This window comes from Rhincodon typus, chromosome 11 (genome assembly GCF_021869965.1).
Source record: "Rhincodon typus isolate 14 chromosome 11, sRhiTyp1.1, whole genome shotgun sequence".
Lineage (NCBI taxonomy): Eukaryota > Metazoa > Chordata > Chondrichthyes > Orectolobiformes > Rhincodontidae > Rhincodon > Rhincodon typus.
In genome coordinates, this window is record NC_063342.1 from 2,661,480 (window position 1) to 2,687,522 (window position 26,043).

Here is a 26,043-nt window from a genome sequence, read left to right on the forward strand (position 1 = left end):
GAAATTCCACCAGCTGCCATTCCATCCCATGAAAATTAGCCTGGTTTTCAGGCCTACTCGTCGAATGACATCACCATGTAGTACCATCTCTCTAAAATGACAATGCTTCTTATACAAACATGGAAGTCCTACATGGCACAGGATGTGCACTCTAGAGGTTAGAGCAGCAATTTCTCATAGAAATCACAGAATTTGTACAGTGTGGAAACAGGCCATTCAGCCCATCAAGTCCACACTGACTCTCTGAAGAGCATGCCATCAGACACACCCCTACCTTATCCCTGTAACTCTGCATTTCCAATAGCTAATCCACCTAGCCTACACATCACTGGATACTGTGGGACAATTTAGTATGGCCTATCCACCTAACCTGCACATTTTTGGACAGTGTGAGGACTGTGCAAATTCCAACAGTCGCATGAGGGTGGAATCAAACCTAGGTCCCTGGTGCTGTGAAGTAGTAATGCTAACCACTGAGCCCCTCTGCTGTCCTCTATCCATTAGATAATAAACCTTCAGTTTATTTGGTGGATTTGAACTTGAATCTTGCTGAAAATTGAAACATATTACCGAAGATTTCTGCTTTGTACTCAGCAGAACAAATACAGGAATGCCAAATTTCAACATAGCAGAAAAAAATTATATTTTAACAGAAGTACAGCTGATTAGGTGGCAAGGTGACATTGACTGGCCAAGCCTTGTAGTGGAGAAAGTAATGGGAGCTTTTAAAAAGACGTCTTGAAAATATTACTTATTTTTAAAAAGAGAACCAGCCCCTGTACAAATGCATATTGCTTTTTGCAATTGTAAATTGCATGTTATGAGTTTGACTGATTATCTTAAATTGATTATGTATCAGTTAACATAGTGGGGATTGTTGAACAAGTAAATTCAGAATCACAGCTAACAGTGGATGTTTTAATTTGGGTTTTACAAACGCAAGCTAGTTGAGCAAGGTCTGTATTCTGCCTCTGATGAACAATCAAAGGAACATGGGTTTTGATTTGATCGAAAAGAGTGAGAAACTGACCTACTTAATGAGGGTGGAAGTGAGGATTCAACGAGTGAGAGCAGAGTGAGAAATGAGTCTATCCAATGATGGGGGAATGAGAACCTGGCACACCAAATGTTGGGGCCAGGGGGGTTTGTGAAAACCCGGCACACCACACTCAGTGAGGAGGGAGTGAGAACACAGTACACACAGTGAGAAGGGAGTGAAAACCTGAACCACCCAATGAGAAAGTGGGGGGAGTGCGAAACTTAGCCCACCCACCAAGCCAGGGAGCAATAAACAAGCCCACCCCAGACAGGGTGACTGAGAAACGAAGAGTTGGGTGTGGAATGTATATACAGGATATATATTCTGCATACCGAGCATCACATCAGCATTGAGACTACTACATAATCGAATGCCCCAGAATGCTGCCACTCCTGCTTCTCTACAGGTGATAGGCCCCGCACCAGGCATTCAATTTATTTTTTCCCTGATGTTCTGAATATCTTCTAGTCTGCTGTTGTTGTACCTGTCTCTTTCTACAGTTATTTGAAAGCCAATTAGCTCATGCCTTTTTGTGATGCCACAGTTTGATTTTATTCAATTTTATACTTGGTGTCCAATGCTCTTCAGAAAATATCAGGTCAAGGGATGTGAAATCCTAATACAGTATGCATCAACACATGAATGCAGATCAGTATTAAGTGTGCAAATGTCTTTTTTTTATTTCAAAAATATGCTTTATTTATGAAATATACATATATATATATAAATACATAGCTGCAAAAGCAGTTTAGTTCTGTACAGTAGCATGAACAGCACTGGAGTTTCACTCTATCAAACAAACCAAAGTCATCTATTACTTCCTCAAGATCAGATTTACATATATTTGAGGTATGGGAGGGTCTGTTAACTGAACAGACCCCCTTTTAACTTCAGCAGAAAGACCTCACACAGTGGTCTTTCCCTACTGTGCCTTGGCAGCAGCTGCCCCAAGCTTTAGTGTGTCCCTCAGCACATAGCCTTGGACCTTGGAATGTGCCAGTCTGCAACATTCCGTCAGGGTCAACTCCATGCTCTGGAAAGACCAACAAGTTTCGGCCAGAGCAAAGAGCATTTTTCTCTGAATTGATGGTCGTCCAAGCACAGTCGATGTTTATCTTGGTGTGCATCCTAGGGAACAAACTGTAGAGCGCAGAGTCCTGCATCATGGAGGTGCTTGGAATGAACTCGACAAAAACCACTGCATCTTTCTCCAGACAGTCTCTATCACTTGCAGCCACTTCAAGGGCGATGTGCGGGTGGTGCAGACAGACCAGGTGCAGAAGAAGGATCTTACAGGTAGTGCCCCTCTCACCATCAGTCATGCGATATCTTGGTGCTTGTTGGAAAGTTCTGGTGATGAGGCATTCTGCCAAATGACTTTAACAGTCTGCTCATGAACCATGTGACAAGATCCATCCTCTCCTTTCCCCTCAGGGTCTCAAGGATGCTACGTGCTGACCACTTCCTGATGGACATATGGCCAAAGGCGGATTTCTTTGCAAACATCTCCATGAGGGACAGATGACACAGAAAGGTCCAACTATTTGCAGCATTCCGCAGCAATGAGGCCAGTCCCATCCTTTACAACTGTGCATACAGGTAGAATCTCAGTACGTAGTGGCACTTGGTGTTTGCATATCGAGGATCCACACACAGCTTGTGAAAATGTCTTTTGTCAGCAGAACGTGAACTAAATGCTATCATGCAGGGATTGAGCAAGTTATGGAAGGTGTCGGGTGGAACTACAATACGGTAAATGTGACTGAATAATGCATTTGGATAGTTCTGTATCAATATTGGGTATAAGAAGCAATAATCTCAAACTCATCATATTGCAACACATAAAATCTGGAGGACAAAAAGATAAGTGCTTCAAAATTATGTAATTAACTATTCATGCTTAAGTATATTTGAGGAACTCGCCCTGTATTGATAAAGGTAATGTATACATCACACCACATGCAACCAGTGATACAGCACAGCAATTTTAGTTTCTCTGCAAGTTTGGACCATGATTAATTTTAAAACCATCACCTGTGATAGCTATGAATGGATTGAAAAGTTGAATTATAGTACTAAGGTTACAATGGACACAGTTTATATACCATTCATAAAAAAATTACAGCTTAATAAAGCTTTTGTTTATATAAAATTACAAAACTTATTATTTATATGTTTTAAAAAGAAATTTGTATAACTGGACTGATAAGGCAACCAGTCTTCGTTATCTGTTGCAAACCTCACAACCTTGTCTAAAAGTCAACTAAACACGCAATTCAATAATCAGTATTGCAATACAGTGAAAATAGAAATTTTATTCCTTTAATCATTTAGGAAATATGCACATCACTGACAAGGCACGATGGCTCTGTGGTTAGCACGAGGGACCCAGGTTTGATTCCACACTCAGACGACTGGCTACGTGGAGTTTGCACATTCTCCCTATATCTGCGTGGATTTCCTCAGGGTACTCTGGTTTGCTCCTACAGTCCGAAGATGTGCAGGCTGGGTGGAATTGGCTATGCTAAATTGCTCATAGCGCCGAGGGATGTGCAGGATAAGTGGATTAGCCATGGGAAACATAGGGTTGGGTCTGGTTGGGATGTTCTTTGGAGGTGTGCATTCGATGGGCCAAATGGCCTGCTTCCATTCTGTAGGGATTCTATGATCCCCAATTGTTCTTACATGGTTAGTGCCTTCTTAAATTGCTGTAGTCCATGTGGTGCAGACACACCCAAAGTATTATCAAGGAGTTGTTCCAAGATTTTAACACAGCAACAGTGAATATGACATATTTCTAAATCAGGATGGTGTGTGATACAGCAATTGTCAAAGGCAGAGGGCCAACATATAGCTGTGAAAGAACAAAAAAAAATTCCATATGATTTTAAAACATGCAGCAAATGAAGGCAGCAAACACAGAAAAGAATCTCTATTTCTTAGATAGGTTTAGTAACTGCTTCACTGCACACATTGCCAACATTATATTTTTTTAAAATTTACTCAAGGGATGCAGGTGTTACTGGCTAAGCCTGTATTTAATGCCCATCTCTAATTGCTCACAGGGCAGTTAAGAGTCAACCACATTGCTGTGGGTCTGGAGTCATATGTAAGTCAGACCAGATTTTTATTGAAATCAAATTCCACATCTGCCATTGCAGAATTTGAACCTGAGTCCCCAGAATGAGTTTTTAGATTAATAGTCTAGTGGTAATACCACTAAGTCATCACCTCTTCTTAGTCATGCGTATCTGTAGAAGAAGCTATAATTTAAATGGAATATTAGGGCTGAATCTTCATTGAGGCTTCAAGAAACCCAACCTGTGCATTTGCACAAGATGCAAACTACACAGACTGCACATGCATAACTTATAAAATCATAGAATTATAGTAGTTTACAGTGCAGGAGGCCATTTGACCTATTGTTTCTGTACCAGCTCCCAAAAGAGCTATGCAGTTATTTCTACTCTCCAGCCATATCTTCATAGCCCTCTAACTTCATCACTTCACATACCATTCTTGATTTTTCACAATAGATTCAGGTTAGCAGTGCAGTTTCAAGCAATGTTGGAGTGCATCAGCAGTGTGGGTGTAGAGGGCAGGTCAGAAGGCCCACCTCAATTATTCATAACATCATAAGAAATATGACATTTGGCCCCTCTAGCTTGCTCTACCATTCAATAGGATCATGATTGGATTGACATACCTCACATTCATTTTCTTGACCTTTCTCCTTAACCCTTGATTCCCTCACTGATCAAGAACCTATCTATCTTCGTCTTAAATTACGCATGGAATCTGCCCCGACAGCTCTCTGTGGTAAGGAATTACAAAGACTCAGGACCATCTGAGAGAAGAAATTTTTCCTCATCACAGTCTTAAATAGGTACCCCTTTATTCTGAGACTATATCCTCTGGTCCTAAACTCTCCCATGAGGGGAAACATCCTCTCAGGATTTACCCTGTCAAGCCTATTAAGAATCCTATATGTTTCAATGAGATCACCTCTCATTCTTCTCAACTCTAATGAGCAGAATTCCAACCTGTTTAATCTTTGCTCACAAGATGATCCTTCTATACCAAAGATCGCCTTAGTGAACCTTCTCTGAACTGCCTGCAATGAAATAACAGCTTTGCTTGAATAATGGGACCAAATAGTTCAGTTTTAATCTTCATGCACCTTGTACAATTTCAACAAGACTTTCCAACTCTTCTACTTCAACCCCTTAAAATAAGGGCCAACATTCCATTACAATAAATAACAAACTGCTAGACATCTGAGAAAAACACAGTTATTGCTGGAGAAACTCAGCAGGTCAGACAGCATCTGTAAGAAGAAAGTAAAGTTAATGTTTCAAGTCTGGTGACTCTTCAACAGAACTGTCAACAGCTCGGAAAAAAGTGGTATATTTCTCCCACAGATGCTGCCAGCCCTGCTGAACTTCCTCAGTAATTTTTGCTTTTGTTTCAACATTTTATTTGCCATTTCGATTAACTACTGCACTGTCAGAAGTCACATGACACCAGGTTACAGTCCAACAGGTTAATTTGAAATCACACAAGCTTTCGAAGTGCAGCCCCTTCATCAGGTGCAGTGAGCAAGGAGAGCACACAGACCCAGAGTTTATAGGCAGAGAGATCAAGGGCAGAGAGATCAAAAGATCATACAACTGGTGTAAGTGGAGTGTCAGATAATCCACTCTCATACACACACACACACACAAACACAAACACACGTGCGTGCGCGCAAATCTATGGGGTGAATCATTTGATCCAAGGTGTTTCTTTATTTGCAGATACATTCCATTTTGTTCAAAAAACACACAATTTATAGTCACAGTCAGTCAATGTGGGATCTTATAAATTCCTGCTTTCAGAATAAAGCCAGCCTGATTCCAGTTTAAAACTCTGAGACAGATTCTGAACAAGGCCTCACACCTACAATTCAGCGTCTGACCTGAGGTGTCACGTTCTGTATATTCCTATCGCTCTGCCTGATTATCATGACAGCACAATACTGACATTGACTTTATAAACACTTTACTCGCCATCTAACACTCTTGGTCACCTGCAGATTTATTATCTGACACCCACTCACACCAGTTGTATGATCTTTTGATCTCTCTACCCTTGATCTCTCTGGTGTCATGTGACTTCTAACTTTGTCCACTCCTGCCCAACACCGGCACACCCACATGATCGCTGCACCTGTATATTAGCTTTCCATGTTTCATGAAAAAGTACCTGAAAGTCCCTTTGTGTTGCAGCTTTCCTAAATTTATCTCCATTTAAATAATACCCTGTTCAGTTGTTCTCCATTCCAAAATGAACAACTTCACATTTTCCCACAGTAAACTCCATTTACCAACATTTTGCCCAGTCATTTAGCTGAGGAATATCTATCTATAAATTGTTTGTATCCCTCTCTCAATCTGCCTTTCCAATTATTTTTATGTCATCTGCAAATTTGGCTACAGTACATTTTCTTCCTTCTTCCAAATCATTAATATATATTGTAAACAGTTGCAGTCACAGCACTGATCTCTGTGGAACCCCACTGGTCACAGGTTCCAGGTCCCCAACCTGAGAAAGAATCCTTTATCCCCACTCCCTGGTTCCTGACCATTAGCCAATTCTCTACACATGTCAATATATCACCCAAAACACCATGGGCCCTAATGTTTGAACTTGACTTTTTATGAGGTACCCTTGTCAAGCACATTCTGGAAGTCCAAATATAGTACAACTACTATCCATTATCCTCTATTTCTATCTATCTCCATCTACCCTGGTTAAGACTTCCTCAAAAAATTCTAATAAATTAGTCAGACACAATTTTCTTTTAATGAAGTATGCTGACTCTGCTTGATTAGATTATGATTTTACAAATGTTCTATTATTATTTCCCTAATAATTAGATCAGAAGATCTAGGGGAAAATGTGGCCATTCTGCCCATTGAGTCTGCTCCGCCATTTGATCATGGTTGATATTTTTCTCAACCCATTTTCCTTCCTTCTCCCCATAACCCTTGATCACCTTACCAATCAAGAACCTATCTATCTCTGTCTTAAATGCACTCAATGACTTGGTCATCACAGTCCTCTGTGGCAATGAGTTCCACTGATTCGGCCACTCTCTGATTGATTGCAATACTTTGGTAATTGGCTTATAGTCATCCACTTTTTGATTCCCTCCCTTTTTGAATAGGCGTGTCATATTGGCAGTTATCAAATCCTCTCATCCAGAATTTAACGATTTTTGGGAAGTTACATCCAATGCATTCACTATCTCTGTAGTTACCTCTTTTAGAATCCTAGAATGCAAGCCATCAGGCCAGGAACATATCTGCCTTCAGTCCTATTAGTTTCTGTGATACATCTTCTTTAGGGATGGTGCTGGTACTTAAAACCACCCCCTTATTGTTTCGTATTGATGGGATGTTTGAAAGACTAATAAAGACTAATGAAAAATACCTGTTTAAATCCTCTGCCATTGCCTTGTTCCCCATAATCATCTCTGTAGAGTAATTGCCTGAGAGGCCTATGATCACTTTGACCTCATGCTTCCTTTTTATATATTTAAAGAAGCTCTGATTGTCTATTTTATATTTCTTACTAGTTTGTCCTCATATTACCTTTATTACCTTTTTAGTCTTTCTTTGCTGAATTTTGAATTTATCCCAGTCTTCTGCACTATCACTGACTTTGGCCTCCTTGTATACATTGTCTCTCAACTCAAGAGTCTCTGGAACTTTCTTGCTTAGCCATGGTTGGTTTATTCCTCTTTTAAAATCTTTCCTCCTTACTTGGTTACATGTTTGTTGAAAGTCATGAATTACCTGCTTAAATGTCGGCCAATACCTGATTACTGTCATTCCTGATAATCTATCCGGCAAATTCACATTAACCAACTCTAAATGTCATTTTATTGTAATTCCCTTTATTTAAATTAAACACAGTTGTTTCTGACCCACGTTTCTCATTTTTAAACTGAATATTGAATTCTATTATTTTATGATCACTATTTCCTTGGGGTTACTTCAGTCTGAGATCATTTCGCTTTATTACTCATTATTACATTCAAAATAACCTGGTTGACTTCATGGCATACTACTCCAGGAAACTGTCCCTAATGCAGTCAGTGAAATTATTGTTGTAGCTACCCTTTCTAATTTGATTAACCCAATCAATTATGAAGATTAAAGTCATCAATATGTAATCTGGAGATTATTACCTTTTTGGTTCTGCTTTATAATTTAGCCCTAGATGTCACATTCCCTCAGCAGAACCTCTTTCCTCCTCCAACCTATATCATTGATACTTACATGTATCACGACAACTGGTTCTTTCCCCCGTCACTCCAAATTCCTCTGCAGCTCAGATGAGATATCCTAAACTATGAACCAGCAGGCAACAAAGCCTCTGGGGCACTAGATTCTGCCTATGTTCTTGTCCATTCTATTCCCTCTTATAACCACATGTCTCTTTTCTCCCCACTTTTGACTGGCTTCCTGTTCCATGCTGCTGTGGTCCGTTTGCTCCCTATAGCCCCTACTGTCGACCACACAGGGAGCAAGAATCTCAAACCTGTTAGACAAGCTCAAGGGCTGAGGCTCCTGCAGCACTATCTCCTGGATCCCTCTACCTACCTCGCTTGTAGCCATGCACTTCTATCCCTGACCATTGAATGAATTTGAGATACTAATATAAGGGGTGTGGCTGCCTCCTGAAACACAGCATTCAGGTAAATTTCCCCCTTCCTTAATGTGTCACAGCATTCAAAACTCAGATTTCAACTAATCAACTCTGAGCCAGAGTTCCTCAAGCAACCAAAACTTGCTACAGATGTGCTCACTATCAACCACAACAGGGTCCACCAGCTCCCACATTATGCAGGTACAAGTCATCGCCTGGCCCTGCATCTCTATTTTATTTGTTTAGTTCTTAATTTTTTTTTAAATTTCCTATTGATCTTTTAGTTTTTATCTGTAAAACATTTCTCCAATTTACCTTTAATCTGAAAATAACTTTTCAAATTTTCAAATAAATAGCTGTTACTGACCAATGAAGTTACAGTTTTCCTGTGATGTCACTCAGATTTATGCTGGGACCCCACTCCTTGGCTTCAATTTACCATGTTAAAAGACTTTATAAATTATGAACCAAATAAAGCAATAAAAAAAAACCTCTTTCCCTCTGCACCAAATTCCCACACTGCTCCAAAATCCTGGAAATATATACTCACTCAAATTGTGCCTCATTCCAGATGTGAGCTCCCATAGCCCTAATTGTGCAAAGCCTGCTGATTGTGCGCTTTCAACAGCCACTCACGCAAATACAGCTGAGATGACAAGGATGTCTCAGAGCGGGTACAGAATATTCTGGAAGGGGAAAGTGACCAGCACAAGGTTGTTGTACATGTTGGTACCAATGATATGGTAAGGAAAGGAATGAAGTTCTGCATAGAGAATATAGGAAATTAGGCAGGAGGTTAAAATGTAGGTCTTCTGAAGGAGCTTCTGTAGTATCTGTACCAAGAAATAATATTTAGATTACCTGTGGTGCCATGTGTTGCGGAGAGTAGGAATAGGATAGGGCAAGTGAATGTGTAGCTAAGGATCTGGTGTAAGGGGCAAGGATTCACATTTCTGGACCATTGGGATTTCTTTTGATGTAGAACTGACCTGTATAAGAAGGATGGGTTGCACCTGCATTGGAAGGGACCAATATCATGGTGGGAAGATTTGCGAGTGCTACTCGAGAAGCTTTAAACTAGTGGGAGGGGGTTTGAGACCCAAAGAGATAGTGAGGAAAGAGATAAGTCTGAGGCTGGGACAAGAGCAAGATAAGAAGATAAGAAGAGCAGTTAAATAGTCAAAGCAGCCAAGAATACGGCAGAGAACGAGGTAAGACTGATAAATTAAACTATATTTGTTTCAATGCAAGAGGCTTGACAGGTACACAGATGAACTTAGAGCATGTTTGGGAACATGCGACTAGGATATCATAGCTACTACAGAAGCTTGGCTCAGGGAAGGGTAGGACTGGCAGCTTAATGTTCCAGGATGTAAAAGCTGCAAGAAGGAGAGAAAGGGGGGCAGGACAGGAGGGGGAGTGATGCTTTTGGTTAATAATGCAATTCTGGTTGTATAATTCCTGGGAGAAGGTCCAGTGAAGTTATATGGGTGGAACTGAGAAATAAGAAAGGGATAATCATCTTATTGAGATTACACTATAGTCGCCACCAACCCCGCTCCCCCCATAGTCAGCGGGAAATTGAGGAGCAAATATGTAAGGAAATCTCAGATATCTATAAGAATAATAGGGTTGTAATGGTAGGGGGTTTTAACTTTACAAACATAGACTGGGACTGCCATTGTGTTATGGGCTTAGGTGAAGAGGAAGTGTGTAAAAGAAAATTTTCTTATTGAATAAGTGCATGTATCTACCAGAGAAGGAACAAAACCTCACCCTATCTTGGGAAATAAAGCAGGGCAAGTGACCAATGTGTCAGTGGAGAAACACTTTGGGGCAAGTGATCATAATTGTACTAGTTGTAAAATTGTTATGGAAAAGGATAGACCTTATCTAAAAGTTAAAGTTCTAAATTAGAGCAAGGCAAATTTCGACAGAATTAGGCAGGAACTCTCAGAGGTTGATTGGGGATGCATGTTCACAGGTAAAAGGACGGTTGGAAGGTAGAAGGACTTCAAAACTGGGTTCAGAGACAGTATGTTCCTGTTACTGCACATGGCAAAGCTGGTAGGTGTAGTGGATGCTGGATAACTAGAAAAATTGAGGATCTGGTCAAGAAAAAGGAGGCATACATCAGGTACTGACAGGTGGGATTGAGTGAATCCATAGCGGAGTATTAAGGAAGTAGGAGTACGCTTAAGATGGAAATCAGGAGGGCAAAAAAAGGACATGATCTAGCTTTGGCAAATAGGGTTAAGGACAATCCAAAGAGAGTCTACAAATGCACTAAGGACAAAAGAGTAACTAGGGAGAGAACAGAGTACCTTAAAGATCAATGAGGCTGATAATGCGTGGAACCAAAGGAGATGGGTTAGTATTCACTGTGGAGAAGGATATGGAAGCTAGGGGACTTGGGGAAATAAATAGTGATGTCTTGAAAAGTGTCCATATTACAGAAGAGGTAATGCTGGAAATCTTAAAATGCATAAATGTAGGTTATGGGACTCCAGAAGCTGACCAGGTCTATCCCAGAATTTTGTGGGAAGCTAGGGAAATATTGCTGGGCCTTCTGCTGAGATATCTGTATCATCGATAGCCACGGGTAAAGTGCCAGAAGACTGGAGGGTGGCTAATGTGGTGTCATTATTTAAGAAAGATGGTAAGGAAAAGCCAGGGAACTACAGACCAGTGAGCCTGAAGTCAGTGATGGGTAAGTTGTTGAAGAAGATTCTTAGGGAGAGGACATACATGTATTTTGAAAGGCAAGGACTGATTGGGGACAGTCAGTATGACTTTGTGCATGGAAAATCACGTCTTACTAACTTGATTGAATTTTTTGAAGAGGTGACAAAGAAGATTGATGAAGGCAGAGCGGTAGACATTGTCTGTATGGACTTCAGCCAGGCCTTCAACAAGGTTCTGCATAGTAAGATGGGTTAGTAAGGTTCGATCACATGGAATCCAGGGCAAGCTAGCGAATTGGATACAAAATTGGCTTGAAGGTAGGAGACAGAGTGCATTAGTATAGAGCTGTTTCTCAGACTGGAGGCCTGTGACTAGCAGTGCACTGCAAAGATCGGTGCTGGGCTCATTGCTTTTTGTCATTTACATAAGTGATTTGGATATGAATATAGAAGGAGTGGTTAATAAGTTTGCACATGACACCAAAATTTGTGGTGTAGTGGCCAGTGAAGAAGGTTATCTCAGTGTAAGATGGGAACTTGATCAGATGGGCCGACGGGCCAACAAGCGGAAGATGAAGTTTAATTTAGATAAATGTGAGCTGCTGTATTTTGGTAAGGCAAACCAAGGCAGGACTTTTACAGGTGATGGTAGGCCTGGGGGTGCAGGTGCATAGCTCCTTGAAAGTAAAGAAGGCACTTGGCATGCTTGCCTTCATTGGTCACTGCACTGAGTATAGGAGATGGGATATCAAGTAACAGCTGTACAAGACATTGGTGAGGTCACTTTTGGAATACTGCATTCAATTCTGGTTTCCCTGCTATAGGAAAGATGGGTTATAGGGATAGAAGGGTTCAGAAAAGATTTACTAGGATGTTGCCGGGATCAGAGGGTTTGAGTTATAGGGAGAGGCTGAAAAGGCTGAGGCCTTTTTCCCTGGAGCATTGGAGGCTAAGAGGTGACCTTATAGAGGTTTTAAAAATCATGAGGGGCATGGATAGGGTGAATAGCCAAGTTTTTTTTTTCCCCCAGGATACGGGAGTCCAAACCTAGAGGGCAGAGGTTTAACGTGAGAGGATAAAGATTTAAAAGGGACATGAGGTGCAACTTTTTTCACGCAGAGCCAGGAGTGTGTGTGGAATGAGCTGGCCAAGGAGGTCGTGGAGGTGGGTACAGTTACAACATTTAAAAGGCATCTGGATGCATACATGACGAGGAAAGATTTAGAGGGATATGGGCCAAATTCAGGCAAATGGAACTTGATCAGTTTTGGATATCTGGTCGATATCGATGAATTGCACCAAAGGATCTGTTTCCGTGCTGTATAATGCTATGATTCTATGACTCATACTTGTTAAGTTTCAATACTAATCAACACCTATTAAGGCCTTGTTCAAGCTTTAGGTGATTGATTGATAACATAGTAGCCCAGCTCCTAATAGTGGTTAAAGGTCTCTTAAACTTCACCCCTTATCTCACAAACCCTTCAGCCCTACCAATGACTTGCCAGGTGGCATATGCCATCCTCTTCCACATTTATCCTCCATAGCCCCCCATATCACCCATTCCACTCCATGCCACTTCCAGGGCCTGTATGGCTATTCGGTATGTACTGTGCAGTGCTCAATTGCCATGAAGTTTGAACAGTACTGTAGTGATTGGAATGGGAGCCAAATGGATCTCATTGAATATGAGCTGCCTGATTGGGCTTGTTAACCTGGACCAATCAGGGAACCCTGGCTGACAAATATAAACAGATGTCTCAGAGATTCTCACTATTCTAGGGACTGGCTATGAGCTTGTTGGTCAGAGTCCATGTCCTGTGCACATGGTAATAAAGGGTGATTTGGTAACAGGATACTGGCCTCCGTGCAGTTATTCCAAGAACATATTTTACAACACTTTGGGGAGGAGAGCTCTAATAAAATGCTCCCAGTCATTGATAGCTACATTTAAAAAAATCTTGCCATGTAGAAAAACCTTGTAATCCCATTAACTTCTATAAACAAAACCCACATCAAAGGGGCAATTTGTTATTATAACTTTTTGTCATTTATACACAAATGCATGGAATACATTGCTTAAACACATTGTCAAGTGAAACCTAACTAAGCATTGATAATAGCCACAGCTGTCTACACAGTAAACTGCTCTCTGATGAAGGAAAAAACAAGAGTTCATTTCCATTTCAAAGAAAGGTACACATACAAAGTACATGGCAATTAATATACAGAGTCTGTGGTTATATTTTTTTAAGTGTCAAATCAAGTTTTTAAAAAAATAATCAGCCAGAGTCATTTTATAGATGCAGTTACAGGCTGACAGAACATTAATTTTTTTTCACTGCATTATGGTGCTTTCTCCATTGATAATAAATATTGTAATGCAGCTGAACGAATACATAAGTTTTGTCAATATAAAGATAAAATTACTTTTAAATGACAGATCCTTTGCACCACAAAAAGGTAAAAGTTGCTTTCCCCTTTTCTCTCTCATTGCTGCACTGCACATAGAACAGTGTAATAACCAGATGGTCTGTAAATTGTCTATTCAACAGCATTCAGGCATTGAGGTCATTCAACTTTTATCATTGATTTAATCTTCAAACTACCAGTATCTATGAGGAAAATATTACCAATTAGAAATAGATTACATGTTGTACCTGACACTTTCTGGTCTGGCAAACCTTGAGGGCCAGCACGCACAATCCTTCATGTTTTCTGAAGAATCTGTGGTGTTTCTGGTTTTCTGAAAAAGATGTGATTTAAAGTGCAGCAAGGAAGATTTCCAGGCATTTAACTGCTCCGAAAACGGTTTAGACACAGCAAGCAGAGTTTTGTGATTTAACTTTTGTAAAGGCAGTTCCCAGCATTTAAAGAGCAGCAAGCAAGAGTATTCAGCATTGATCAACTCAATGTAGGAGCAAATTACTGCAGATGCTGGAATCTGTACTGAAAACAAAGACAATAGAGATCACAGCGGGTCAAGCAGCATCCATGGAGAGAAAGCAAGTTCACATTTCAAGTCTAGATGACTCTTCATCAGAGCAGAAGTGAGTGATCAATTCAAAATGCAGTTCACAAATTTTAGAAATTTTAAAGAGCAGGCAGCAAACAAGAGCTCCCAGTACTGAATGCGTCAAAGTGCATTTTAAAGAGAGGCCATAAGCAACAGATAGTCATGGAGTTATACAGCTTGGAAACAGACCCTTCAGCCCAACTTGCCCGTGCCGACCTGATGTCTTAAACTGATTTAGTCCCATTTTCCAGCATTTGGAGCATATTCCTGTAAACCTTTCCTATTCATGCATCACCCAGATGCCTTTTAAATGTTGTAATTGTAATTGCATCCACCTCTTCCTCTGGCAGCTCATTCCATATTATGCACCACTCTTTGTGTGAAAAAGCTGCCTTTTATATCTTTCTCCTCTCACACTAAACCTATGCTGTCTAGTTTTAGACACCCCTATCCTGGGAAAAAGACCTTGGCTATTCTCCCCATCTGTGCCCCTCATGATTTAATAAACCTCTATAAAGTCACCTCTCAGCCTCTAACACTCCATGGAAAAAGGCCAAGCCTGTTCAGCCTCTCCCTATAGCTCAAACCCTCTGATCCCGGCAACATGCTTGTAAATCTTTTCTGAACCCTTCAAAGTTTAACAACAGCTTTCCAATAGCAGGGAGACTAGGATTGAACACAGTATTCTAAGAGTGGCCACATCAATGTCCTGTGCAGCCACAACGTGACATCCCAACATCTATACTCAATGTACTGACCAGTGAAAGTAAACGTGCGAAAGGCCTTCTTCACCACCCTGTCAACTTATGACTCCATTTTCAAGAAATTATGTACCTGCACCCCGAGGTCTCTTTGTTCATCAACACTCTCCAGGGCCCTACCTGTAAAGAGAAATCGGAGTTAACGTTACTGGTCAGAACTGGCAGTTCTGACGAAGGGTCATCGGACCCGAAACATTAACTCTGATTTCTCTTCACAGCTGCTGCCAGACCTGCTGAGCTTTTCTAGCAACTTCCATGTTTGTTTCTGATTTACAGCATCCTCAGTTAGAACATAGAATGTAGAACAAAAGTCCTGCCCTGGTTTGCCTTACCAAAATGCAACACATCACATTTATCTAAAATAAAATCTATATGCCACTTCTTGGCCCATTGGCCTATCTGATCAAAATCCCAGCACTGAACACCAAATGCATTTTAAAAATCAGACAGCAAGTGAGGGTTCTCAGCACTTAACACTTGTCACAGTTCCTGGCATCTAACAGTTTAAAATGACATTAAAGAGAGAAGGAAATCATAGACATGCGATTATCAAAACTGCAAAATGTTTATTTACTGAAAACACAAGACATGGGCACACAAGCACAGACCCTAAGTCTCATTAGTGGAGTATCCAAATGTGTGGTTTAAAGAAACAAAAGGGCAGGATTCTTAAGTTTTTTTTTACTAACAGTGAAAAATAAGTGATTTTGGTAGTGGACCCATGCATTGCTTTAGGCTTCATTGGAATTTTGAAATGACCATTTCTGGTGAGATGTTAATTTTCCAAGCAAAAATATTCCATGAAGACCTCAAACTGCATTATGTGTGAATATTCACTATAAAGGTTTAAGAACAGGTATGACATAATTCTGCAGTGTGCATAGTGAAAAAAGTGCAAATACTGAAGCAGCTGCCAAGTTCATGAAAGAATTTTCAGAATTACTTGGCACTGTGAAATGATCCCCTAAGCAGACATACAGTGTCGTCTGTTGATGTGTGTGTCTTACAAAATTTTAGCAACAGGGATTGAGGAGGTGCAAAATGCAGTGAAGGTATCAAAGAACAGTGTGATTGTTATTTGTTGTTGCAATGCTACAGGTAGCACAAATGCAAGCTCACTGTCATTTGCAAAAGTACAAACCCAAAGGCATTCTCAGTTATATATTATGGTAACAAGGAAGATTAAATGACCATTAAGTTATGTCTCAAATCGTTTGAGAAATATTTTGTACCAGAGGCTGTGGCGCACTGCACAAATATTGGGCCATATCCAACTTGCAAAATTTTGCTGATTCTTGATGATTTGTCTTCCCACACTGAGGCCAAACTGTTTACTAAAGACAATGTGGTGTGAATGTACTTAGCCCCTTACTATACCTCCCTGATTCAGCCATGTGATCATGTTACCTTATGATCTCTTAAGTCTATGTAAATTTATACACCAGTTGCATTTGGCAGTTAATACTAGGAGATTTGTGGTTACGTTTCAGGAAGAATTTAACATTAAGGATATGATTTGGACACTAGCTTCCACCTGGGAAAAGTGACACTGTATGCTCTCAAGGATGAGTGGCACAAACAGTGGCCAGCCTTAATGTTTGAGAACAGTATGGTATAGCTCAGGAGACTGACTTTGCTGGATTCAGGCTGTCTCAAGATGAACAAACAGATTTTCCACTGGTCAGACACTTCTGTTGAAATATATCAGGGTTGAGTAGGAGACGCTACATGATCCCCATCATAGCAGTCTCCTAAGGAATTGATTGGGAATTGACTTTTCTACTGGGCAATTCACTAAATCTACAATTTTACGGAAGTCTCTATAAAAATCAGATTTCAAATTATTCCAATGAAATTAAGTAAAATAATTACTCAAGAAAGTTAGACTCTTAAATATACAGTCTAACTCCTGACGAACTGTTAAACTGCCTCCATATTTACCTCACTTACAACCCCTAGACCCTTTACACACCAGATTCTGGCTCAACATCAATGAGGGAACCAATAATCTCCTCGGTGCCTTATATGAACCCACCTCATAACACAACACCCTTCATCCGCCTAGTAACCTGATATCCCCCTGCCCTAGAACCCAACATGCCCTCAAAAATGTCCCCTACCCTCCCACGCCCTCCCCTCTCCAACCTTGCTTGACACCCAAAACCTCTCGCTGCTGGCCCAACCCCTGCCACCAATATACTCTCCTAACCCACCTCCACCATGGGATCTGTGCCTTGTCCCTAGTGCCAGCACCACCAGACCCAATCCTCACTTGCACCCCCATCCTTGCCGGCAGACATGACCATCCTTTCCCCTCACCAGACCTAATTTGACTTGAATTCTCTCCCCTGACCAGACAGTCCCAGACCCAAATTTATCCCTCCCCACCCCCTACCAGACACTATTTTGCAACCCACCCCGAACTACCTTACAAACTTAACCGCTTCCTTGCCATCTTCATCCTACCCCCAATCAGCTGACACTCTACCTACCCTAGCTGGCAAATGAGCTAGTTGGCACTCTACTTACCTGGGTTCTACGCCCTTCTGATCAGACACCCTATTTACCTGGCACCCAACTCTCCCAGCACTCTAAAATCACACTTACCTTATGTACTTAGCCTTTTACAACAATTATCAAAATGGTTGTCAGGCCCTATACATTTCAGATTACAGCAGATGAATGCTGTGAAAAGAGAACATTGTTTGCCTTCCTCTGACAGCTCTATGCTACACAAGAATTGCTGAAATGAAATTACACCTCTGCATTTTTAAGGGAGCCCTGAGCAAAATCTCCTCTCAGGAGATGTGAAATGCAGAGGTAAGGGCACAACTGGAGTACTTTGCGCAGTTCTGGTCACCACATTACAGGAAGGACATAAGTGCTCTGCAGAGAAGTTTTAATTGAATGTTGCTATGGCTGGAGAATTGTAGTTACTAGGAGAGACTGGAGAGGCTGGGTTCTTTACCTTGGAACAGATAAGGCTGAGGGGCTACATGATTGAGGCATACAAAATTCTGAGAAGTAGAGTAGACAGGAGGAACCTGTTTCCAATGGCAGAAAGTTCAAAAACCAGGTGTCATAGATTCAAGCTCAGCAGCAGAAGGATTAGAGGGGATGTGAGGAAAAAAAGATTATGCAGATGGTGGTGGGTGTCTGGAATTTGTTGCTTGAGTTGGTGATTGAGGCAGTGACCCTAACCTCTTTCAAAAAGTACCTGGATCTGTTTAAAAGCTGCAGGTCTATGCACGCTATGCTATGTGTAGAAAGATGGGATTAGAAAGGGCATCTTGGTGATTTTAGGTTAGCACAGATAAGATGGGCCAAATGGCCCCATGCAGAACTCCCTTCTTTTTGTAAAAAGAGCTGGAATGGCAATCTGCTTGAGATTGCCACATGCTGGAAAATATGGCCCATTATTCCTAAATTGTTGGAGTATGGCAACAGTATATCCATCCCAAAAGTGCTTGAGGTGTTTAAAGATTTGAGAGAGGAGGATATACAGAACTGGATGGATGGTGACAATGATGTACCAATTGTCAATCAAATGATTGACGAAGAGATGTTGTGAATGGTATAGAATGGTGAAAATAAAAATTAAGAAGTCAGTGATGATGAAGATAATGAGACTGAAATTGCAAAAAAAAAGTTCAATTAATAAATGCATTCAGTTGGCCATAGATTTGATAAAATCATAAGAACCTAAGAAGTAGGAGCTGGAGTAGGCCATCTGGCCCGTTGGGCCTGCTTTGCCATTCAACGAGATTATGGGTAGTCTTTTCGTTGACTCAGCCCCACTTACCCACCTGCTCACCATAAACTGTAATTCTTTTTCAAATTCTGTTCAAAAATCTATCTTTGTCTTAAAAACATTCAATGACGTAGCCTTAACTGTTTCTCTAAGCAGGAAATTCCACAGATTCACAACCATTTGGGTGAAGAGGTTTCTCCTCAACTCAGTCCTAAATCTGCTCCCTCTTGTTTTGAGGCTATGCTCCCAAGTTCTAGTTTCACCCGCCAGTGGAAATAACCTCCCTGCTTCTACCTTGTCTATTCCCTTCATAATTTTATATGTTTCTATAAGATCCCCCCTCACTCTTCTAAATTCCAATGAGTATAGTCCCAGTCTACTCAATCTCTTCTCAAAAGCCAACCCTCTCAATTCCAAAACCTACTGAACCTCCTCTGCACACCCTCCAGTGCCACTATATCCTTTGTCAAGTAAGGAGACCAAAACTATACACAGTATTCCAGATGTGGCTTCACCATCACCCGACACAGCTACAGTATAACCTCCCCGTTTATTAAACTCCATCCTCTCGCAATGAAGGTCAAAATTCCATTTGCCTTCTTAATTACCTGCTGTCGCTGCAAGCCAACTTTTTGTGATCCACACACAGTGACACCTAAGTCCTTTTGCACAACAGCATGTTACAATTTTTCACCAATTAAATAATTGGTCAGGGTTAGTCAGCATGACTTTGTCAGAAGAGGGTCATGCCGAACAAATTTGATTTAATTTTTCAGAACATGACCAGGTATGTAGATGAAGGTGGTACAATTGATGTATTTTATATGGATTTCAGCAAAGCCTTTGACAAGGTCCCACATAGGAGACTTATCAAGAAGACAAATGCACATGGGATACAGGGTAATTTGATAAAGTGATTCAAAATTTGCTCAGTTGTAGGAGACGGAGGGTGATGACAGAAGACTGCTTTAATGACTGAAAGCCACTGTCCAGTGGCATACCACAAGGATCTGCACTATTATTTGTCATTTATATAAATGACATAGGTGACTGTGTGGGACGGTTGGATTACTAAGTTTGTGGATGACACAGAGATTGGTCAGGTGGTCAACAGTGAGGTTGTGTCTTGGGCTACAAGAAGATATAAACAGGATGGACAAATGGGCAGATAGTGGCAGATGGAACTTAACCCTGAAAAGTATAAAGTGGTGCACTTTGGAAGAAGTAATTTGACAAGGAAGTATTCAATGCATGACATGACACTAGAAAGTTCTGTGGAACAAGTGACCTTGAAGTGATTGTCCACAGATCTCTGAAAGCAGAAGGGCATGTTAGTAGGGTGGTGAAAATTGCATATTGAACACTTGCCTCGAGGCATAGATTACAAAAGCAGGGAAGTCATGTTGAAGTTCTATCTAACATTGGTGAGATCATAGCTAGAGTACTATGTGCAGTACTGGTCACAACATGACAGGAAAAATATGATTGCACTGGAGTGGGTGCTCCAGGATGCTGCCTGGGATAGAAAATTTAAGTTATAAAGAGAGGCTGTATAGGCTTGGGTCGCTTTCATTGGAGCAGAGGAGACTGAGGGGTGATCTGTTGGGTTATACAAGATTATGAGGGGCTGGACAGAGTGGATAAGGAGCAGTTTCACTCTCAGGCTGCGCTGTTGGATCCTCTTCTGAGTGGAAACATCTTCTCTATGTCCACTTAACTCAGCCCTCTCCGTATTCTGTAAGTTTCAATGACGTTCCCCCTCACTCTTCTGAACTCCACTGAGTACAGACCCAAAGTTCTCAACCGTTCCTCATTTGACAAGCCCTTCATTCCCAGGATCATTCTTGTGAACCTCCTCTAGACCTCCTTCAAGACCCGCACATCCTTCTTTCGACATAGGGCTCAAAGCTACTCGCAATATTCCAAATGTGGTCTGACCAGAGTCTTATACAGACTCAGCAATATATCACTGCTCTTGTATTCTAGCCCTCTCAAAATGAATGTGAATATTGCATGTGCTTCTGTAACTGCTAACTGAATCTGCATGTTAACCTTACAAGAAACCTGAACTAGTACTCCTAAATTCCTTTGTTCTTCAGATTTCTGAAGTTTTTTCCCCATTTAGAAAATAATCTATGCCTTTAGTCTTCCTTCCGAAGTGCATACCCTCATATTTTCCCACATTGTTTTCCATCTTCATTTTTTTTGCCCATCCTCTAAGCCTGTCCAAGTCTTTCTGCAGCCTCCCCACTTCCTTAACACTACCTGTCCCTCCACCTACCTTTGTGTCATCGGCAAACTTAGCAACAACGCCCTCAACTCCTTTGTACAGATCATTAATGTATAACGTGAATAGTTGTGGTCACAACATTGACCCCTGTGGAATTCCACTAATCATCAGCTGCCATCCTGAAAAAGACCCCATTTATGGCAACTCTCGGCCTTCTGACGGTCAGCCAATCCTTTATCTATGTCAGTACCTTGCCCCTAACACCACAGGCTTTCATCTTATGTAGCAGCTTCCTATGTGGTACCTTGTCAAGGTCTTCTGGAAATTCAAATACATTAAGTCCACGGCTCTCCTTTTGTCTGACTTGCTCAGTACCTCCTCAAAGAGTTCCAACAGATTTGTCAGGCACGATCTCCCCTTCACAAAGTAATGCTGACACAGCCCTATTTTACCATGCATGTCCAAGTATTCCGCAATCTCATCCTTAATAATGGACTCTAAAACGTTACCAATGACTAAGGTCAGGCTAACTGGCCTATAATTTCCCAACTTCTGCCTCCCTCCATTCTAAAGCAGGGGTGTTACATTAGCCATTTTCCAGTCAACTTCAGAAGAGTTCTGAGGAAGGATCACTCGACCCAAAACATTGACTGATTTCGCTTCACAGATGCTGCCAGATCTGCTGAAATTTTCCAGTAGTTTCTATTTTGGTCTGTTGCAATTCTATCAAATGCTATAAAGGTAAAAAATGGAATGAAGCTGGGTGGACCATCTGGCATCATCAAAGGCACTGAAAAAAACAACAGCAAACCCTGCAAAATCCTCCTTAATAACATCTGGGGGGCAAGTGCCAAAATTGAGAGACCTGTCTCATTGACTAGTTAAGCAGCAGCCTGCCAAAGGCATAGTCACGGACTCATACCTTACACATATTATCCCAGACAACACCATCTAACTGAGGTGACAGCACAGTGGTATACTGTGGTATTGATAAAGTTGGGATATGCCAGTCCAGGAGGTTGCAGTATGTGTTGCTGTTGTAATTTGGCCACTGCTGATGGCACATAGCACCTCATGACACCCAGTTTTGTTTGGTTTGGCCAGATCTATTCAAAGTCTATTCTTTTTCTTATAGTGATTGGGCCACATTGTTTTCAGTTCAATTCTAGGATCTGCAGTAATTTTCTCCTACCCAGAGTAAGACTGTGTTTAAGATCACAATCTGGCCACCTTGCATTATTCTAGTGGATGCACAAAACACTCAAACACCCTGTCAGTCAAGACTCTCAACTGCCCTCTGAAATGGCCGAGCAAGCCACTCAGTTGTACCAATCACTATAACGATTCAAAGAAACGAAACTGGACGGATCACCCGGCATCGACCTAGGCACCAGAAAAGACAATGGCAGAAACAGCCCTGTCGACCAGGCAAAGTCCTCCTCACTAGCATTTGGGGGTTAGTGCCAAAATTGGGAGTGCTGTCTCACAGACTACTTATAGTCATACTCACAGAACCATACGTTACAAACAATGTCCCAGGCACCACCATCACCATCCCTGGATATGTCCTGTCTCACCGGCAGGACAGACCCAGCAGAGGGGGTGGCACAGTGGGGTATAGTCGGGAGGGAGTTGCTCTAGGAGTCCTCAACATTGACTCTGGACCGCATGGCTTCAAGTTAAACATGGGCAAGGAAACCTCCTGCTGATTACACATACTGTCCTCCCTCAGCGGATGAATCAGTATTCCTCAATGTTGAACAACACTTGGAAGAAGCACTAAGGATGGCAAGGGCAGAAAATGTACTCTGGGTGGGTGATTTCAATGTCCACCACCAAGAGTGGCTCAGCAGCAGTGCTACTGATTGAGCTGTTCGGGTCCGAAAGGACATCCCTGCTAGACTGGGTCTGCGGCAGGTGGTGAGGGAACCAACAAGAGGGAGAAACATACTTGACCTCATCCTTACCAATCTGCATGCTGCAGTTGCATCTGTCCATGACAATTTCGGTAAGAGTGACCATTGCACAGTCCATGGAGACCAAGTCCCGCCTTCACATTGAGAACAACCTCCATTGTGTTGTGTGGCACTATCACCATGGTAAATGGGACAGATTTCGCACAGATCTAGCAACTCAAGACTGGGCATCCATGAGGCGCTGTGGGCCATCAACAGCAGCAGAATTGTACTCCAACACAATCTGTAACCTCATGGCCCGGCATATCCCCCACTCAACCATTACCCTCAAGCCGGGGGATAAACCCTGGTTCAATGAAGAGTGCAGGAGGGCATGCCAGGAGCGGCACCAGGCATACCTGAAGGTGAGGTATCAACCTGGTGAAGCCACCAAACAGGACTACTTGCACACCAAACTGCGAAAGCAGCAAGTAATAGACAGAGCTAAGCGATCCCACAACCAACGGATCAGATCTAAGCTCTGCAGTCCTGTCACATCCAGTCGGGAATGGTGGTGGACAACTAAGCAACTCGCTGGAGGAGGCTCCACAAATATCCCTATCCTCAATGATGGAAGAGCCCAGCACATCAGTGCAAAAGGTAAGGCTGAAGCATTCGCAGCAATCTTCAGCCAAAAGTGCCGAGTGGACGATCCATCTCAGCCTCCTCCAGTGGTCCCCAGCATTACAGATACCAGTCTTCAGCCAATTCGATTCAATCCACATGATATCAAGAAATGGTTGGAGACACTGGATACTGCAAAGGCTACGGGCCCTGACAACATTCCGGCAATAGTACTGAAGACTTGTGCTCCAGAACTTGCCAATCCCTTAGCCAAGCTGTTCCAGTACAGTTATAACACTGGTATCTGCCTGACAATGTAGAAAATTGCCGAAGTAAGTCCTGTACATAAAAAACAGGCCAAATCCAACCTGGCCAATTACCGCCCCATCAGTGTCCTCTCAATCATCAGTAAAGTGATGGTAGGTGTCATCAACAGTGCTAACAAGCAGCACCTGCTCAGAAATAATCTGTTCAGTGACGCCCAGTTTGGGGTCCACCAGGGCAACTCAGCTCCTGATCTCATTACAGCCTTGGTTCAAACATGAACAAAAGAGCTAAATTCCAGAGGTGAGGTGAGAGTGACAGCCCTTGATATCAAGGCTGCATTCGACCGAGTGTGGCATCAAGGAGCCCTAGCAAAACTGGAATGAATGGGTATCAGGGGGCTAGCGCTCCGGTGGTCGGAGTCATACCTGACACGTAGGAAGATGGTCGAGGTTGTGGGAGGTCAATCATCTCAGCTCCAGGACATCTCTGCAGGAGCTCCTCAGGGTAGTGTCCTAGGCCCAACCATCTTCAGCTGCTTCTTGAATGACTCTCCCTCCATCATAAGGTCAGAGGTGAGGATGTTCGCCGATGATTGCACAATGTTCGGCACCATTCATGACTCCTCAGATACTGAAGCAGTCCATGTTCACATGCAATATGATCTGGACAATATCCAGGTTTGGGCTGACAAGTGGCAAGTGACATTTGTGCTACACAAATGCCAGGCTATGACCATCACCAATAAGAGACAATCTAACCACCGCCCCTTGACATTCAATGGTGTTACCATCACTGAATCCCCCACTATCAACATCCTGGGGGTTACCATTGACCAGAAACTCAACTGGACTCACCACATTAACAGAGTGGCTACAAGAGCAGGCCAGAAGCTGGGAATACTGCGGCGAATAACTCATCTCCTGACTCCTCAAAACCTGTCCACCATCTACAAGGCACAAGTCAGGAATGTGATGGCATACTCCCCACTTGCCTGGATGAGTGCTGCCCCAACAACACTCAAGAAGCTTGACACCATCTAGGACAAAGCAGCCCGCTTGAGTGGCACTACACCCACAAGCATTCAATCCCTCCACTACCGACGCTCAGTCGCAGCAGCGTGTACTGTCTACAAGATGCACTGCAGAAATTCACCAAAGATCCTCAGACAGCACCTTCCAAACCCACGACCACTTCCATCTCGGAGGACCAGGGCAGCAGATATATGGGAACACCACCACCTCCAAGTTCCTTCCCAAGTCACTCAACATCCTGACTTGGAAATATATCGCCATTCCTTCACTGTCGCTAAGTCAAAATCCTGGAATTCCCTCCCTAATAGCATTGTGGGTCAACCCACAGCAGGAGGAATGCAGCGGTTCAAGAAGGCAGCTCACCACCACCTTCTCAAGGGCAACTAGGGATGGGCAAGAAATGCTGGCCAGCCAGCGACGCCCACATCCCACAAAATGAATAGAAAAAAATAAGACCAGTGATAATACCACTAGGCCATCACCTCCCCTATATCAGCTGCATATATCAGCACCCAACTTAGTACAACTTAGCATTGAAATGCAATTACATTTAGAATTCTGGACATTAGAGTGTAAGAGAGTTCAGTGGTGCAAAAAGAGAGAAGTATTTGAATATCAGCGCCGGTGTGATGCCAGATACACATGCCAACTGTCCCAAAGACTGGAAGATCACATCTAATGTTGTTCTTGCTTTTGAGCACCGCCTTTGCAGCTATAACCTTGTATGCCTCACTCTGTATAACCACCCTCTGATCTGTATGTCCTTGTATGTTATGATATGCCTGTACTGCTCACAAAACAAAACTTTTCACTGTACTGAGGTACATGTGGCAACAACAAATCAAATCAAACATCATATCCTTTTGGCTGTTTGCAGCAAGCAAGGTACTAATTGTACCCAACCTGCCCATGCTCGTAAAACTCAACAGAATGTCCAACATTAGATGAGATTCTCCAAGTCTACAACATTTGCTGGATAATCCTGAGTATGCAAATAATTATGCTGATATTGATTTTGGATTGTCAGTCAGCCTGACAGTCTGACGCACC

General features: G+C 42.1%; 1 long non-coding RNA gene across 1 annotated transcript in view; it reads right to left on the reverse strand.

The window, feature by feature from the left end:
• Positions 1-1,711: 1,711 nt before the first annotated feature.
• Positions 1,712-26,043, reverse strand: part of LOC125484445 — a 49,913-nt gene continuing 25,581 nt past the window's right edge. Inside the window, exons 2-3 of the long non-coding RNA XR_007263276.1 lie at positions 14,079-14,164; positions 1,712-3,893 (exon numbers count right to left, since the gene is read on the reverse strand). This is a non-coding gene — a long non-coding RNA (uncharacterized LOC125484445). The remainder of the gene's footprint in view (positions 3,894-14,078; positions 14,165-26,043) is intronic.